The 19,498-nt window shown below is 39.8% G+C and overlaps 1 protein-coding gene across 1 annotated transcript in view; it reads right to left on the reverse strand.

Annotated features, from left to right (window-relative positions):
- LOC126236735 (ankyrin repeat domain-containing protein 6-like) overlaps nucleotides 1-4,359 on the reverse strand; it is a 726,845-nt gene extending 722,486 nt beyond the window's left edge. Inside the window, exon 1 of the mRNA XM_049946266.1 lies at nucleotides 3,940-4,359. The gene's annotated coding sequence lies outside the window, so the exon portion shown is untranslated. The remainder of the gene's footprint in view (nucleotides 1-3,939) is intronic.
- Nucleotides 4,360-19,498: the final 15,139 nt, after the last annotated feature.

A 19,498-nucleotide genomic window follows, 5' to 3' on the forward strand; every position in this document is an offset into this window, starting at 1 on the left:
CTTTAGGCAAATAACGCCTTTGAACCACGTTTGTGCTTTCACAGCCACGCACTTTCAGTAGTAAAATTCGAATACAATTCTTTATTCCCTGGCCATCTTAGTAACAACGTTATAAATAGAGAGATGGGAAGATTAGACTTTTCTTCACACACAAATCAGTACAGTCTGACCTAGATCTAGTTAGACAATAGATCTCAATGTAAGCGTGATTTCGTGATTCGCCAGTCTAAATGACGATGTTCTTCATATATTCCTGTCTTTTCACCTCTACATATTTAGTACATCTACCAGTCCATAATCTGTTTCGCATATTCTAAACTTTTCTACCCCCTCTACTACTTCTTCCAGAGCACTGTTCACTGTTCTGTGTGTTTTAGAGGATGTTCCCCTGGTAAGTCCATTATTCTTGTGACATTCTATGTTGTCGCTCCCTGAGTTTTCTCTTCATTTAATGTTTGACGTCCCTCTAAAGCGACACACCTAAAATGCTCCACTTTCTTCTTCTTGCATTTTCACAAGGTCCCAATTAAGCTTCTGTTTCCTGTACTTCATATGTACACGTTTAGAAACTTCCCCTCTCTTTCAATATTTCATTTAAGATGTTTTTAAATTGGAGAATAGTCATACGTCCGCATTACATTAAGTGAAGGTGGACTTTTCAGAAAGTAAGTACGATGTATAGAGCATATATGAGTGTAGAACTATGTAATTACAAAGACTTCATTAAATTTTTGGACGCAAATGTAAAACGAAAAATCTTTTGTAAACTATGCATCAAAAAAGTTTTGTTATACTTTAGGACACAAATGAAAAACTTGCAAGAAGTTAACGCTACCATCTGATGACGGGCTCAGGCCGACACTAGTAATAATGTAATTATGTCATTTCCGGAAAGCTTGTGGCTGGTAGCAATATTTCCTACACTGTAATTTACGAAAACAGGTTCGGTGTTCTCCAACCAAAATGGATACAATAATGACTTACACATCTACTTACGGTTTCTCCCTTGCTTCGGCTATCTTGTATAAGTTTACTTCTTATACAGAATAATTCTTTGAGTGTCTTCACTACTGCAGCTTCCACAAAACTGATGTTACATAAGTAGCTATTCTCCGTTCTACTATGCTTTAAAACCTTCATTTTAGCTTTTCTATCAAATCCGTATATCATACTCCGTTGTAACTACGCTGCGCGCTCTATTCAACAGGTGTCTGAGTTTTGGCTGCTTTCGGTTAGTATCGTAATGTTACCTGGATTTTTTTTTTTAAATTCGCGTGAAGTTGGCGACACTTAATCATTTACTAGAAGATCTAAGCGCCTCCTTTCTAAGACTGATAGTATGAAACGGTTGTCATTTGTTCTGGTGAGGATACCGCGCGTACAAACGCGATAAAGTTTGCCTCATACAATCCGTTACTTCCCATTGACAAGCAAATACTATACATCCGGGTTGGCGGCAAATAAAATTTATTGGGCAACAATTTATTCGTAAATTAATGAATAATTCCCTCTGTAGGACACTTTTGTGTATTGCAATATAGTTCGAGCAGTTTTAATAAGAAGACGGTTTCTTTTGTGGCCTACTTTCCGAATTTTTGTAAGCGCCAAATCGTCGCAAAAAGTTGACAGAAATCTGCTAGGAAACAGAAAATTAGTTTCATACAGGGCTAAGAGAACTGATGCTTCCCTAACGTGGCAGTCATACAGTAAATGAATAAAAACGGAATTATTTCCTCATTTATGTTACTAACTACCCAGACTTACATATATTTGTTAAACACGGCTTTATAATTACTTCGCACTGACAGTTAACTTAAATCAATTATTGTAACTACGTAAAATGCACCCTTTACGTGAAATGACGGCTTATTTCACCTGAAATTTGAAAACCTCTCAGCGATAAACAACACGAGTTAGAAATAACCAAGTCAACGTTGATCTTTGATCAGGTACTCAACGTAGTTTATGATGTGAAGGAGTACTGAGATGATAAAGATACGATAATCCAGTCCGCGGAACACCTTTTCGTATATCATTAGCCATGAGAAACTGTTTCATTATTTCTTAATAAAATAATTATAAAAAGTGGACGTCGTTAAGATATTACTTTGGATAAGAAAATTTACTATGTATTTATGAGTGCTATAAACAGATTAAAAACTATTGAAGGTGACACATCACCTCCAATGAAACCTTATCACTGAACAAAAAAAATCCCTTATAGCTGTAAGGCGACAAAGTTTCAAGTGGACGGTCATCGCCGAACGTCTGACGAGTCTTGGCACATGTCTGTGTCATAATTTGTAGATGAATATCTATGCAAGACTGCTTATTGTAGTATAACCACAAAGTTTGCCGAGTTTTGTCTGCAATAAACTTGATAGTCCGAACTGAGCTCGTTGTTACACTGCATCAGAAGTGAACAACTATTTAAAGAAAACTATTAAAGCATTTTAAATATCATTGCCTCTTTTGCTAAGTAATTTAAAGTACGCCAGTGAAGGTAGATTCTTTTTTTTTTCTTCACTTTGCAGACGAAAAGTTAATCGATGAACGTATCACATCGTGTGTACTGTGATGTGAAAATATGTAATAATAGTGTAATACTGAATACACGGTTTCATGATTAATGGGTCAAACACAAACAATGTGTTACCTAGGCATGTATTCAATCCATTATCTTTAAATTAATATCGCCGACGTAAAGCGCCATCCCCTACCCCCCCCCCCCCCCAACTATCTCTCTCTCTCTCTCTCTCTCTCTCTCTCTTTCTATCTATCTCTCTCTCTCTGATACTCTTAATCTTCCTGTATTTCCATTCCTGTATTTCACATAGTGCTGAGAAGCAGTAATATCACAATTCCATTCATTTGACAATATGACATCCGCGGCTGACATTTTCCACAAAATTCACACACACACGTCCGGTACTTTAACATGCCAAAATATTGACGTATTCTTACGCAAAGTAAAGAGTCCACTTACGAATTGTGGAGGAGAGCAGAAGGAACAGTCCTGGCCAATGTTTATCCCTAGAAACTCTTTGATCTATTCCAACATAATATTCATTTTTAGTTGTTCCCCGTCTTGAAAGATACATAGTAGTTGTGCATGCAGCATTACTTGTAATTTTCACAGTAGAGTGACAGTCAGGGGCTGTAGATAAACTACACACTATTTAATAGGCAAGTCACCTGTCACTTTAATGATAATTTATTTCCAGATTTAAGTCATCTTTTCTTGTGATAACCTAGCAAATCTGATCTTTATAACACAATCGTTCTGCCAACGAACATCTTTATTCGGAGGATATCAAGCGAGTCTAATTTCAAGAGGTTTAAAAAAAGCACGTGTCTGAAATTTGGCGGACTTATTTGTATTTATCATGAGGGTAGTTCCGAAATAGCAGACATCACATTCATAATAGACTGTATTTTGCGACTATTTGTGTAGACGTACAACATATATAATGACAGCTGAATGTGAAGCTGATACAACTTAAATAATAATAATGGAACTGATTGATAAATCGTTTATTACGAAATAGTGCGGAACCCTCATGTCAACAGTTAATTACACACACATACAAATCATTTCTGTGCAATACGACTCTCACTTCCTTCGTAAAAGAAATCCCCTGGTGCGAGAGGAGCGGTTCAAAAAAAGACAAAAAGAGCAAAAGGAATTTCCTCCTTTGCTCTTCTGGACGTTTACGAGCAGATGTTCCTCGAAACATTAAAAAACTGTGTAAACAGTTTTGGTATTTATGTTGTTCCTCGAGAGAACGAACATAACAATTGCTATCACCTTACTTGACATCGACGGAAGAAAGCTTCTGCTATGATTATGTTGCTTTCCTTACCTTGCGTTGAAATTACCACTGCAAAACAGCACACAGTACAATACTATGAAACATGTGATTCTGTTGCTTTCCTTACCTTGCGTTGAAATCACCGCGTCAAGGTAGCGCGCAGTACAGTACTATGAAATGACACTCCTCAAACGGCACAAATAACAGATGTTGCACGAGTGACACCGACACATTCTCACACAACACACCACCAAAGTAAGGTTACTCCGCTCTGTTAGGAGATGCGGGGCACTCCGCCTGACAGCGGTAGGGCGCGGAGCCGTACCGCTGTCTGCTACTAGACCACACGCTCAGTCAACAAACGAATACGCACTCGAGTGTCTGAACAGACAGACAAGTTAACACAGATGACTTTAACACAACACAACACCACACCACTCTACACTACACAAGAGCGCGAGTCACGGGACGCACGAGAGCCACGGGCGCTGGACTGAGGCGACGCAGCCTCGCTCCTCGGCAGGGGCGCTCGCACTGGCCGCCATCTTGGCATTCCTCGGCCGGCGCGCCGCGGGAGGAGAGAACCGGTCGGTGGGCGGCGGGCGGCGCGTACAGTCCCTGCCCCTCTGGCCACGGCTCAGTCGGCGCGCCGGACGCACTGCCCAGCGTCGGGCTTCGGAGGGAGCGTACGGCCAAGAGCAACATATGCAGACTGGCGCCTTGCGCTGTGTACGCCGGGATCTCATACAGGGCGTACGACAGAGAGGGAACATTGAAAAATAGAGGGGCATGGTGAAAAGTTCCCTGCTCGGCTTCGATGTCTATGAAATTTTATTATGTTGTTTCATGTTACGCAATGACGCAATTAAATATGCATTAGATCCGTGGAAAAATTTTCTTAAACGGCTGAAAGCAAGGGGAAACTACAGCCGTAACTTTTCCCGTGGGCATGCAGCTTTACTGTATGATTAAATGATGATGGCGTCCTCTTGGGTAAAATATTCCGGAGGTAAAATAGTCCCCCATTCGGATCTCCGGGCGGGGACTACTCAAGAGGACGTCGTTATCAGGAGAAAGAAAACTGGCGTTCTACGGATCGGAGCGTGGAATGTCAGATCCCTTAATCGGGCAGGTAGGTTAGAAAATTTAAAAAGGGAAATGGATAGGTTAAAGTTAGATATAGTGGGAATTAGTGAACTTCGGTGGCAGGAGGAACAGACTTTTGGTCAGGTGAATACAGGGTTATAAATACAAAATCAAATAGGGGTAATGCAGGAGTAGGTTTAATAATGAATAAAAAAATAGGAGTGCGGGTTAGCTACTACAAACAGCATAGTGAACGCATTATTGTGGGCAAGATAGACACAAAGCCCATGCCTACTACAGTAGTACAAGTTTATATGCCAACTAGCTCTGCAGATGATGAAGAAATAGATGAAATGTATGACGAGATAAAAGAAATTATTCAGGTAGTGAAGGGAGACGAAAATTTAATAGTCATGGGTGACTGGAATTCGTCGGTAGGAAAAGGGAGAGAAGGAAACATAGTAGGTGAATATGGATTGGGGGTAAGAAATGAAAGAGGAAGCCGCCTTGTAGAATTTTGCACAGAGCATGACTTAATCATAGCTAACACTTGGTTCAAGAATCATAAAAGAAGGTTGTATACCTGGAAGAATCCTGGAGATACTAAAAGGTATCAGATAGATTATATAATGGTAAGACAGAGATTTAGGAACCAGGTTTTAAATTGTAAGACATTTCCAGGGGCAGATGTGGACTCTGACCACAATCTATAGGTTATGAACTGCAGATTGAAACTGAAGAAATTGCAAAAAGGTGGGAATTTAAGGAGATGGGACCTGGATAAACTGAAAGAACCAGAGGTTGTAGAGAGTTTCAGGGAGAGCATAAGGGAACAATTGACAGGAATGGGGGAAAGAAATACAGTAGAAGAAGAATGGGTAGCTCTGAGGGATGAAGTAGTGAAGGCAGCAGACGATCAAGTAGGTAAAAAGGCGAGGGCTAATAGAAGTCCTTGGGTATCACAAGAAATATTGAATTTAGTTGATGAAAGGAGAAAATATAAAAATGCAGTTAATGAAGCAGGCAAAAAGGAATACAAACGTCTCAAAAATGAGATCGACAGGAAGTGCAAAATGGCTAAGCAGGGATGGCTAGAGGACAAATGTAAGGATATAGAGGCTTGTCTCACTAGGGGTAAGATAGATACTGCCTACAGGAAAATTAAAGAGACCTTTGGAGAGAAGAGAACCACTTGTATGAATATCAAGAGCTCAGATGGCAACCCAGTTCTAAGCAAAGAAGGGAAGGCAGAAAGGTGGAAGGAGTATATAGAGGGTTTATACAAGGGCGATGTACTTGAGGACAATATTATGGAAAGGGAAGAGGATGTAGATGAAGACGAAATGGGAGATAAGATACTGCGTGAAGAGTTTGACAGAGCACTGAAAGACCTTAGTCAAAAACAAGGCCCCGGGAGTAGACAACATAACCATTAGAACTACTGATGGCCTTGGGAGAGCCAGTCATGACAAAACTCTACCATCTGGTGAGCAAGATGTATGAGACAGGCGAAATACCCTCAGACTTCAAGAAGAATATAATAATGCCAATCCCAAAGAAAGCAGGTGTTGACAGATGTGAAAATTACCGAACTATCAGTTTAATAAGTCATGGCTGCAAAATACTAACGCGAATTCTTTACAGACGAATGGAAAAACTGGTAGAAGCGGACCTCGGGGAAGATCAGTTTGGACTCCGTAGAAATGTTGGAACACGTGATACAATACTAACCTTAAGACTTATCTTAGAAGAAAGATTAAGAAAAGGCAAACCTACGTTTCTAGCATTTGTAGACTTAGAGAAAGCTTTTGACAATGTTAACTGGAATACTCTCTTTCAAATTCTGAAGGTGGCAGGGGTAAAATACAGGGAGCGAAAGGCTATTTACAATTTGTACAGAAACCAGGTGCCAGTTATAAGAGTCGAGAGGCATGAAAGGGAAGCAGTGGTTGGGAAAGGAGTGAGACAGGGTTGTAGCCTCTCGCCGATGTTATTCAATCTGTATATTGAGCAAGCAGTAAAGGAAACAAAAGAAAAATTCGGAGTAGGTATTAAAATTCATGGAGAAGAAGTAAAAACTTTGAGGTTTGCCGATGACATTGTAATTCTGTCAGAGACAGCAAAGGACTTGGAAGAGCAGTTGAACGGAATGGACAGTGTCTTGAAAGGACGATATAAGATGAACATCAACAAAAGCAAAACGAGGATAATGGAATGTAGTCAACTTAAATCGGGTGATGCTGAGGGAATTAAATTAGGAAATGAGACACTTAAAGTAGTAAAGGAGTTTTGCTATTTGGGGAGTAAAATAACTGATGATGGTCGAAGTAGAGAGGATATAAAATGTAGACTGCCAATGGCAAGGAAGTCGTTTCTGAAGAAGAGAAATTTGTTAACGTCGAGTATAGATTTAAGTGTCAGGAAGTCGTTTCTGAAAGTATTTGTATGGAGTGTAGCGATGTATGGAAGTGAAACATGGACGATAACTAGTTTGGACAAGAAGAGAATAGAAGCTTTCGAAATGTGGTGCTACAGAAGAATGCTGAAGATAAGGTGGGTAGATCAAGTAACTAATGAGGAGGTATTGAATAGGATTGGGGAGAAGAGAAGTTTGTGGCACAACTTGACTAGAAGAAGGGATCGGTTGGTAGGACATGTTTTGAGGCATCAACGGATCACAAATTTAGCATTGGAGGGCAGCGTGGAGGGTAAAAATCGTAGAGGGAGACCAAGAGATGAATACACTAAGCAGATTCAGAAGGATGTAGGTTGCAGTAGGTACTGGGAGATGAAGAAGCTTGCACAGGATAGAGTAGCATGGAGAGCTGCATCAAACCAGTCTCAGGACTGAAGACCACAACAACAACATGACATTTTAAGCTAGTCACATTGTGTTTCGTCCACATGGATAAGCTATAACAAAAAATTGGATAAATTTTTCTCAGATTTATTGCCACGTTAGATCTGTATGTATTCTCAAGCTTTCAACTACGATTTTTGTCATCATCATCGGGATCTACCTGCTGAAGAACGTTGAAGAATACAAGAGCCAGATAAAAAGTTCTCGCCTTGGTGTTGAGGGTCAGGGAGTGAATAACTCAGCTTATTTCTCTATGGTCTTTCAGCATCGAACGGCCATTTTCATGTGTCATTAAGGACATAATCGCTGTCTCGGTTAAAACTGTTGTGGTCAGAGTCGAGCTTGACCAAAATTATGGTTTGATAGTTTTGGTACAATACATAAATGACGTAGTAAATGGTAAGAGTATCGATAGTACTTGTAGATTGATAGGGAAAGAAACATAAATGAATGTGTAGGAGAGAAAAATTCTCTTCGTTTTGTTTGGTTGTTTGTTTTACACATAATCAGAACCGCGCATCATTCAGTTTAATCCATTGTGTATTTTATACCATTACAGAACATAAATTGCATTTTACAAGTAATAAAAATTAGCTGATCACATAACTTCTGTCCTTTTTTGTAACCAAAGCAATTACTTTCGAAGGAAGTACAGTTCACATGCACAAACAAAAAATGTATATAATTATTGTTGTTATTTTGTACTCAATAGTCCGTTTTTCATAATCATCAATGGGAAGAGCGTCCTGTTATAAATGCGAAAGTTGTTTATGAATAACAGAAATATGTTTTGTAAGCGATGTTTGACATATTTTTGTTTCGTGTTCGTTTTTTATTTTTACCTTTTAGTTCAGTAAATTACGTTTCTAGTGCTATATGATAAATCTGTAATTTTTTCTTTATTTTTACTACAATATTCCTCTGTTTCACTTTACAAAGAAACAATTTTCGAATAAAACCTGAATTAAACTTTGATAGTTTCAGTTATGCTATAGACACTTTTTATTCTTAAGTGACAGATGGGAGGGTAACTATTTGGAAGAAAAATGTTCTGTAGGTTAACCGGCCCTTTATACAGGGTGAATAATAAAACCGACAAACTGCAGGGACGGATTCCTGGCTGGAAATGGACGGTGTGCTTTCAACGACAACAAATCGTCCCGGAACAAAGTACAGAGGTGCATCGCATCCACGTTACAACAGATGTTCAAAGTGGCCTTCGTGAGATGCAGTGCACGCGTTAATAGGCCGGTAAAGAGAACTGATGAAAGAAATCCCACAATAGTGATGGTCTGGTGTGAAAGCCACAGACAAAATCCTTCCCGTAGAGGGAAATCCGCTACTGATAATCCTTGCACTCGTTCCAGGTGACAGGGATACTAGCGGTTGTCATGCAGGACACACACAGTCGTACTGTGTCTTACACCATGTGGGCGGACCACTTGCCTGGAGCTTGTACTAGGGTTCGTCTCAATATCCTGTAGAACCGGTACTCCAAATCTGGTGTTCATACAATCCGCTGTCGCCCTGCACGTTCGTCTATCTGAAAGGATCCATGACCACACAAACACCCAAAAATGGCTTGAAATGTCGTTTGATGTGCTAGGTGTGCGTGAGGGTACTTGTTTTGGTATACCCGTGCTGTTTCTCGACCGTTTCCATCTCCTTCGCCCTACACACACATCATATCGGCTTGTTCCCGACATGAATACCGGACCATTCTGCTGCTTACAGTACGCTGTGTCAATCATACAGCTTGTAACACACAAGGAACACACGGCACTTGGTGAGAGGTTCTTTCATTCGTCAGCGCCATCTACAAGCCAGCGATGCATTTCCGGACACACGTTCGTAGGACCTTTTTTCCTAGGATCATTTTTCCTCCATTTCCAATCAGGAATCCGTTTCTGCAGTTTGTCGGTTTTATTGATGTAGACGATTCATCGCTTCTGGTTTTTACGGGAATCTAGTAAAACACCGATAACACATATAAAGAGAACGCTCGTTGTGAGGTAATGCCCGATGGAAAGACAGCACACCCACCGAACCTACAGATAACATAGATATGATCTTAACTGGCCGAAACTACTAAGAAAACTATCGTAGTGTACGCTTACTTATGGTTGTCTACGGTAGCCTACGGTAGTTTTACAACTCTAGCATTTTCTGATCCCAACGGCTTCTTTGATGACAGAACCCCAGTAGGTAGATGCATGGGACATGGTTGCGTTCAGAAACAGCAGATATATAGAAAACGTAGTCTTTAATGTGATGTTGGTGCTCTGTGCAAAGTTCTCAACTGTAGGCATAGAGTGACCAACGTGAATGCTACCGAATTCATAAGAATTTTATACATTCCAGGAACATTGACGCCAAGACGTCTTTTACTGGACCATAATCTCTCCAATTTTCTTGGACGGTAGGAAAATGGACTGGTATAACTTATGTGGCTAGAGTACTGTCTATATTATTTGTTACAGTTCCGAAATAAAGGAAGGAGACCTCTAGACTAATCTTCTTATAAAGATTGTCTCCGTGTTTTAGTTTCTCATAGGGGGCTAATTTATAATCTCGTTCATGATAACGGTTCTTCCAAAACACCTTTCTTTCATATCTCATTTCTGCATCGAATTGGTCTTTGACAGAAACAGTTTTAGATTTATGTATCAGCATGTTTAAAACTGCTCACTTTTGGGCTGGGTGATGAAAGTTAGAGGGAGACCGAGCAGCTGATTTGATTTTTGTTCGTGCAAAACATCTAAAAATGGTAATATTCTCTCTCTCTCTCTCTCTCTCTCTCTCTCTCTCTCTCTCTCTCCATCACCAGTGAACTTGACATTAGTATGCATGAGCGTGGTCAGAGGGATGTAGAGGGTTCAAACTCCTTCGGAAACGTTGACAATGCTATAAAAAAGAGGGGGAGAAATTATCTTAAAACTGACTGCATTGTAGTATTTATTCCAAAATTACTATGTTGTGAAGCCGCGGCTATTGCCAGCATGGCGTAGTGTGCGAGGGGGGATACAGCAATGATGAGCCTGTATTGGTGACAGTATTGACACTAATATGTGGACTGTCATTCAAATGAATGTTGTTTGTCTGGAGTCTTAGGAAGTCCAGGTAGCGCGTAAGGGTTACATTAATTGTCACAGTTGCTGAGACTGGGTGCAGTGAGAAAACATTCGTTTACGCAGCAGCAGCTTGCAATTACTGTTGCCTTTACGCTTCCTGGAAGCTGCGATTATTGTGGTTATTATTCTGATGAATATTTTCTAAATACAGTTTTAAACATGGCTGTTACTCAGCACCCGTATACTAGCTTCAACAGAGGATTAGACAACCAACCGGTTGCAAATCACTGTTAGGTGCATTGACCTAGGTTTCGACACCTACTAAGAGTGTATTCATCAGAATGAACCTTTTGATAAACCCTACAATATAGTACATAGAAAATTTAGTATGACAAAAAATACATTATCCAAGATGACAGTTGTCACGATATACTTACGGAAAATTGCTTTGCAAAAATGCAATGATCAGAAATTGGAGCAACCAAACTCAAGTCAAAGAAAAACGAAAATAGAACGCCAGGGTACCTTCCATTAAGTAAGTGGGTGCACTCAGCTACTGTTATGTAATTTATAAATGACAGAGCGCAGCAATCAATCATCCGTTTTTTCTTTTTTTTTTCAGGTTTTATTAGGCAAATCCAGATTTCGGCTAGTGCCTAGCATTATCAATGCACTATTTTTTAAACTCGATGCATGTTAGTTCCCTGATGTTCGGACGTCAGTCACAGTTCTTTCAAAAAATAGTGCATTTATGATGGCTAGGCACTAGCCGAAATCTGGATTTGCTTAATAAAACCTGAAAAAATGACGACTGATTGCTGCGCTCTGTCATTTATAAAATAATATAAAACGTTCCAGCCTTTGCCACGTGTGCCTACCTAAGAACATCATCAGATTGATCGGCCCAGTGGCCGACGTTGCTGTCACGAACACCATACAAGTTGCGCCGCCTATCGGGCGTGGTGGACAGTGACATGAGTCCATTTGAAAGATGGTAACAGAAATAACTAAAAACAGACAGTTACTTAAAATACAAAGTATGAAAAAGAGAGTTTAATGTATTTTTGAAAATACACAGTAGTCAAGCAGATTAAGTATAACTAAGGGCCATAGAGCCATCAATTAGGCTTCATAGAAATTGTGTAATGTTGTTGCTTTAATTTGTTGTGAAAGCGGTGCTGATAGACAATAAAAGCGGTTTAAAAGCTGTGAGCTGTCTGAGGAAGTTAACCTTGCATTACTGAGCAACTGTTTCACCAGGAATCCAGTCTAGCTTACCAAATTCCCAACCAGACTAACATTAATTATAATCTTTTAATAGTCATACGACAACCGGTGATATATATATATATATATATATATATATATATATATATATATATATATATATATATATAAAAGAGAATTTAAATAAAAAGAAATGAGTCAGTTTATATTTGGAAATTTATTTTAACATTGATCATTGAAATTTCAGCATATTAAACTTGATTCATAACTAAACTGGTGCCTTATTTAGGATTGTGTAAATGTGAGTTTGTAATCTTACGGAACACATCAAATAGGCAGCCAAGATTGGGAGACTACATACAACACTGCATTCATAAAATAACACACGAAGAACGTTGAAACATATGCAAGAGGGAATTAACCACAACCAACCGATTCAATTTTCACCCAAAGAAGTTACATTCGTAGCGCAATCCTGTCCCTCATGAAATTACCACACACTGGTATACTAAATTCATACTAACTCTCTGTGCAATCTTACCGAAAAGAATAGCTGAGGGCTACTTTGATGCTTACACCACATGCTTCACGTGGTCAACTTGGTTTACACAAAGAGTGTAACTCCACAATAATTTTGATAATTAAAATAAATTACATCGCAACTCCCCCCATGAACCATGGACCTTGCCGTCGGTGGGGAGGCTTGCGTGCCTCAGCGATACAGATGGCCGTACCGTAGGTGCAACCACAACGGAGGGGTATCTGTTGAGAGGCCAGACAAACATGTGGTTCCTGAAGAGGGGCAGCAGCGTTTTCAGTAGTTGCAGGAGCAACAGTCTGGATGATTGACTGATCTGGCCTTGTAACATTAACCAAAACGGCCTTGCTGTGCTGGTACTGCGAACGGCTGAAAGCAAAGGGAAACTACAGCCGTAATTTTTCCCGAGGACATGCAGCTTTACTGTATGATTAAATGATGATGGTGTCCTCTTGGGTAAAATATTCCGGAGGTAAAATAGTCCCCCATTCGGATCTCCGGGCGGGGACTACTCAAGGGGGCGTCATTATCAGGAGAAAGAAAACTGGCGTTCTACGGATCAGAGCGTGGAATGTCAGATCCCTTAATCGGGCAGGTAGGTTAGAAAATTTAAAAAGGGAAATGGATAGGTTAAAGTTAGATATAGTGGGAATTAGTGAAGTTCGGTGGCAGGAGGAACAAGACTTTTGGTCAGGTGATTACAGGGTTATAAATACAAAATCAAATAGGGGTAATGCAGGAGTAGATTTCATAATGAATAAAAATATAGGAGTGCGGGTTAGCTACTACAAGCAGCATAGTGAATGCATTATTGTGGCCAAGATAGACACAAAGCCCATGCCTACTACAGTAGTACAAGTTTATATGCCAACTAGCTCTGCAGATGATGAAGAAATTGAAGAAATGTATGACGAGATAAAAGAAATTATTCAGGTAGTGAAGGGAGACGAAAATTTAATAGTCATGGGTGACTGGAATTCGTCAGTAGGAAAAGGGAGAGAAGGAAACATAGTAGGTGAATATGGATTGGGGGGAAGAAATGGAAGAGGAAGCCGCCTTGTAGAATTTTGCACAGAGCATAACTTAATCATAGCTAACACTTGGTTCAAGAATCATAAAAGAAGGTTGTATACATGGAAGAATCCTGGAGATACTAAAAGGTATCAGATAGATTATATAATGGTAAGACAGAGATTTAGGAACCAGGTTTTAAATTGTAAGACATTTCCAGGGGCAGATGTGGATTCTGACCACAATCTATTGGTTATGAACTGCAGATTGAAACTGAAGAAACTGCAAAAAGGTGGTAATTTAAGGAGATGGGACCTGGATAAACTGAAAGAACCAGAGGTTGTAGAGAGTTTCAGGGAGAGCATAAGGGAACAATTGACAGGAATGGGGAAAAGAAATACAGTAGAAGAAGAATGGGTAGCTCTGAGGGATGAAGTAGTGAAGGCAGCAGACGATCAAGTAGGTAAAAAGGCGAGGGCTAATAGAAGTCCTTGGGTATCACAAGAAATATTGAATTTAATTGATGAAGGGAGAAAATATAAAAATGCAGTTAATGAAGCAGGCAAAAAGGAATACAAACGTCTCAAAAATGAGATCGACAGGAAGTGCAAAATGGCTAAGCAGGGATGGCTAGAGGACAAATGTAAGGATATAGAGTCTTGTCTCACTAGGGGTAAGATAGATACTGCCTACAGGAAAATTAAAGAGACCTTTGGAGAGAAGAGAACCACTTGTATGAATATCAAGAGCTCAGATGGCAACCCAGTTCTAAGCAAAGAAGGGAAGGCAGAAAAGTGGAAGGAGTATATAGAGGGTTTATACAAGGGCGATGTACTTGAGGACAATATTATGGAAATGGAAGAGGATGTAGACGAAGACGAAATGGGAGATAAGATACTGAGTGAAGAGTTTGACAGAGCACTGAAAGACCTGAGTCGAAACAAGGCCCCAGGAGTAGACAACATAACCATTAGAACTGCTGATGGCCTTGGGAGAGCCAGTCATGACAAAACTCTACCATCTGGTGAGCAAGATGTATGAGACAGGTGAAATACCCTCAGACTTCAAGAAGAATATAATAATTCCAATCCCAAAGAAAGCAGGTGTTGACAGATGTGAAAATTACCGAACTATCAGTTTAATAAGTCACAGCTGCAAAATACTAACGCGAATTCTTTACAGACGAATGGAAAAACTGGTAGAAGCGGACCTCGGGGAAGATCAGTTTGGATTCCGTAGAAATGTTGGAACACGTGAGGCAATACTAACCTTAAGACTTATCTTAGAAGAAAGATTAAGAAAAGGCAAACCTACGTTTCTAGCATTTGTAGACTTAGAGAAAGCTTTCGACAATGTTAACTGGAATACTCTCATTCAAATTCTGAAGGTGGCAGGGGTAAAATACAGGGAGCGAAAGGCTATTTACAATTTGTACAGAAACCAGATGGCAGTTATAAGAGTCGAGGGGCATGAAAGGGAAGCAGTGGTTGGGAAAGGAGTGAGACAGGGTTGTAGCCTCTCGCCGATGTTATTCAATCTGTATATTGAGCAAGCAGTAAAGGAAACAAAAGAAAAATTCGGAGTAGGTATTAAAATCCATGGAGAAGAAATAAAAACTTTGAGGTTCGCCAATGACATTGTAATTCTGTCAGAGACAGCAAAGGACTTGGAAGAGCAGTTGAACGGAATGGACAGTGTCTTTAAAGGAGGATATAAGATGAACATCAACAAAAGCAAAACGAGGATAATGGAATGTAGTCAAATTAAATCGGGTGATGCTGAGGGAATTAGATTAGGAAATGAGACACTTAAAGTAGTAAAGGAGTTTTGCTATTGGGGTCGAAGTAGAGAGGATATAAAATGTAGACTGCCAATGGCAAGGAAATCGTTTCTGAAGAAGAGAAATTTGTTAACATCGGGTATAGATTTAAGTGTCAGTAAGTCGTTTCTGAAAGTGTTTGTATGGAGTGTAGCGATGTATGGAAGTGAAACATGGACGATAACTAGTTTGGACAAGAAGAGAATAGAAGCTTTCGAAATGTGGTGCTACAGAAGAATGCTGAAGATAAGGTGGGTAGATCACGTTAAGTAATGAGGAGGTATTGAACAGGATTGGGGAGAAGAGAAGTTTGTGGCACAACTTGACTAGAAGAAGGGATCGGTTTGGTAGAACATGTTTTGAGGCATCAAGGGATCACAAATTTAGCATTGGAGGGCAGTGTGGAGGGTAGAAATCGTAGAGGGAGACCAAGAGATGAATGCACTAAGCAGATTCAGAAGGATGTAGGCTGCAGTAGGTACTGGGAGATGAAGAAGATTGCACAGGATAGAGTACCATGGAGAGCTGCATCAAACCAGTCTCAGGACTGAAGACCACAACAACAACAACAACAACATCGAAACTCAATTTACAAAAGAAAAACGTCGAACTGTTTAATATCGTCTTACTATTAACCTGATGGGTCAAACAATTGTATAAGCACGTGGTACTGGTCTCACAAAGTGCACTCCACGTGGGTTGAACATAAAGAAAAGTTGCTATATTGAAAAATATTGTCAAGACGAGACGTTATAATCTCATCGCATTTTAGGTTGATGATGTTATAGTTCAATTCTTTTTTTATCTTGGCGGCTCGCGCATGCCCGCCCAGACGCGGGTGATTGCTGCGTTGCCAGTTGTACACGACGCACGGGCCAATAGCAGCAGCGCCATAGTATAGCATAGTTCGCAAGCTTACGTTTATGGGGGAGCGCGCAGTTCATGACATGAAGTAAAGCCACCACGGCCGCATTAACCCTTTCGCTGCTACAAAGACGTGCTCCCTGCATTCCGCGCTGTGCGCGCTTTTGTCTCTGCACTGCTCGCCTGTGCAGACACATCGTGCTCCGACTACTTTGACACTCTTATCATTCGATTCCACAAAAACTATTTGGCCCAAAAATTAGATTTTTATATGTCTTCTTGACTGATACCTTCCCCCCATAAATGACTGAATTTTGTTTCGATGTTCAACGCAGTTATTATGCCGAATTAAATATAGTATACGATTGCACGAAATTTTGAAAAGTTTGCAGAGGTAAAAGCCCATAGAGTATACTTTCCATATGGTCGATTTTAGTTGCCACATGTTGAGAATGAAATGTGGACAAGATACCTAAATTTCATATAAAATTAGTACATGCAATGCTGCATAATAACTGCGTTGAACATCGAAACAAAATTAAGTCATTTATGGGGGGAGGGTATCAGTCAAGAAGACGTCTAAAAATCAAATTTTTGGACCAAATAGTTTTTGTGAAATGGAATGATAAGTGTGTCAAAGCAGTGGGAACACCATGTGTCTGCACAGGCGAGCAGTGCAGTGATGACAAAATCGCGCACAGCGCGGAATGCGGGGAGCACGTGTCTGCAGCAGCGAAAGGGTTAATGAAGGGACAAAGCACTAGAAATTTCAAAAAAATTGCATTCAAACGAACATAATTCGTGAAGTAAGGCACTTCGATATTGTTTTTAAATAATGAAAATATTAAGCAGCGCACAAGGTTTGAACTCATAACCTTTCAGGTGGAAGCCCAACAACTTAACCGTTACAGTAACGCAGCTCATTTAACTACAGAACACCATGAGGACTGTAATACGTCGCGCAAAATACTGACAAACACTGTTGGTATGACCATGAATTACTCACGCTTCGTCGAAGTACAATAGGAAATAAACAATTACTGCTGTTCTTTATTGCGAAAAAGCGGTTCGTGAGATTGATACAAACACCTTTCCTTGCTACCGCCTGAATTAGGAGTCTTATTGCTTGTTTGGTTCAATTAATTAATAGAATATGAAGCAATTGGTATAAAGAATGCTTTTTCCAAACTTTCTATAAAAGAGAGTCTGCTATCAAGACATTGCTTTTGTTCCATTACTTTATTTATGACTGAACGTTTCTAAAACTGAAGACACTCGTCCATGCAGTCGAGATCTGGCAACGTCGTTCTCTGTTCATTGGCCGACTGTGTTTTGTGACGTCAGATGCGCAGAACGAACCTAAACTCGGCCGCCAACATAACTGACGCGCACTTTAGTTAGAGTTACTGATCAACAGGTGGTTCCACTTTACTCACAAAGTAGTGACAAAACAATTACCGGAAGATATTCTGAACTTCACACTCGACTTACACTGCATTGCAATTTAAGATAATATTAGATATTTTAGAGCTAAACCTGAAATAAGTGATTAAATTTTCAGTTAGGCTGAACTTAAGAAATCCATTGTCTTACGGACTTAGCAGACACGCGCTTAGCCGGAGATCTTACCACTTCAGACGCTCGCCACGGACAGACTGACCTGGGCTCCTACCAAGGGTGCTTCCTACACAAAATGGAAGTGGCCAGAGAGGCAGATTCCTATACCAACATGACATGGGACGGACAGGACCATACTAAGGAGAGAAACCTCTTTGCTTTTAGAAAGCGTAGCTACCTGTTCCGACGTTGGTCCTAATGTTCTCTAGCAGACAGGCTTGTCTGCTACCATCCAGCATGCAACTACAAATATATTTGCTCATTCATTCTTTCACACAGAAGGGAAGGGGATGACAGTATCGTATCATATACAGTATATAAAAGAAAGCGGATGTGGGTTCCGTATGAGGCTGTGTGACATGAATTACATATAAACTGTGTTTTAAAGTGTAGTAGTGTGACAGATCGTTCTTGTTTATGTGTAAAAGTAACACGTTTCACTGCTCAGTCTCTTCCCAGATAGTCAGAAACACCACGGTAAATTTAGACGAGGAATTTATGCCATAAATGACAACCGATTTAAGAAATTAACATGAAAGGAATCCAACAGAGACCTTTCATAACCCCAACGCTCCAGGAAAAGACTGTGCAGGGAATTTTCTGGCCATGCTAGGACATTCCCAAGCAGGCTTCTCACACCCAACTTAAACCAAAAATGTAAAGAAAAGGCAAAATGTCACCAGCTACTTGCTAAAACACAATAATTTCAACACGTCTTTAGAATCTACCAATTTCAAAGAGAAAAAACAACACAATCTGTGACACCTTTTTAAAAGATAGTGTAGACCTAATTCGGTCAGCAAGTAAAAACAATGGTTTCTGTGTCATTAATATGAAAATAATTTCTGGTTGTTACCCTTATGGAGTTCACCAGTATTTGCTCATTGCAGGAGCCAACTGATCACAGGAAATAGCAAAGGTGCCACAGCAATTACAAAAAACATGACATAACATCAGTATTATAAAGCAGAACATTACAATGCACAATCCGCAAAAGCCAAAGAAAATGAAAATAAGAGAAAAAATATGTTTTACAAAGTGGTTATCACAAAAAAATTCTACATCTTATAAAACTAATAATTTGCAGAATTAAAATAACTTTGTGGCTTTAATTCAATGACTCTACTATATTTCAGTTAGTTAGCAAACAATGATCACTGTGTAATTATACTGAAACTACAATTAATTATGTGATTGTTACCCTTATGGGGTTCCTCACTATAAATATGCCCCATGCAAAGGCTAATCGATCACAGTCCAATGAGCATGAATAGCTATCTGACTGATAAACGAAGCAATGCCACAGGAATGAATTTACGAAACAAAATATCACAAATCTAATACATCACACAAAAACAAACATTAATCAATAAAACAGCTCTGAAAGTACAATAGTCAACGATTAAAAAAAACAATAAATAAAACACCTGCAAAATACAAGAGTCAAAGTCTAAAAAAACAATAAATAGGACACCTGCAAAATGCAAGAGTCAGTCTAATAAACACCAATAAATCGAACCCCTGCAAAACACACAAGTCAGAGTTGGCTCTGAGCACTATGGGACTTAACTGCTACGGTTATCAGTCCCCTAG

Source organism: Schistocerca nitens, chromosome 2, assembly GCF_023898315.1.
Source record: "Schistocerca nitens isolate TAMUIC-IGC-003100 chromosome 2, iqSchNite1.1, whole genome shotgun sequence".
In the NCBI taxonomy this organism is placed as follows: Eukaryota; Metazoa; Arthropoda; class Insecta; order Orthoptera; family Acrididae; genus Schistocerca; species Schistocerca nitens.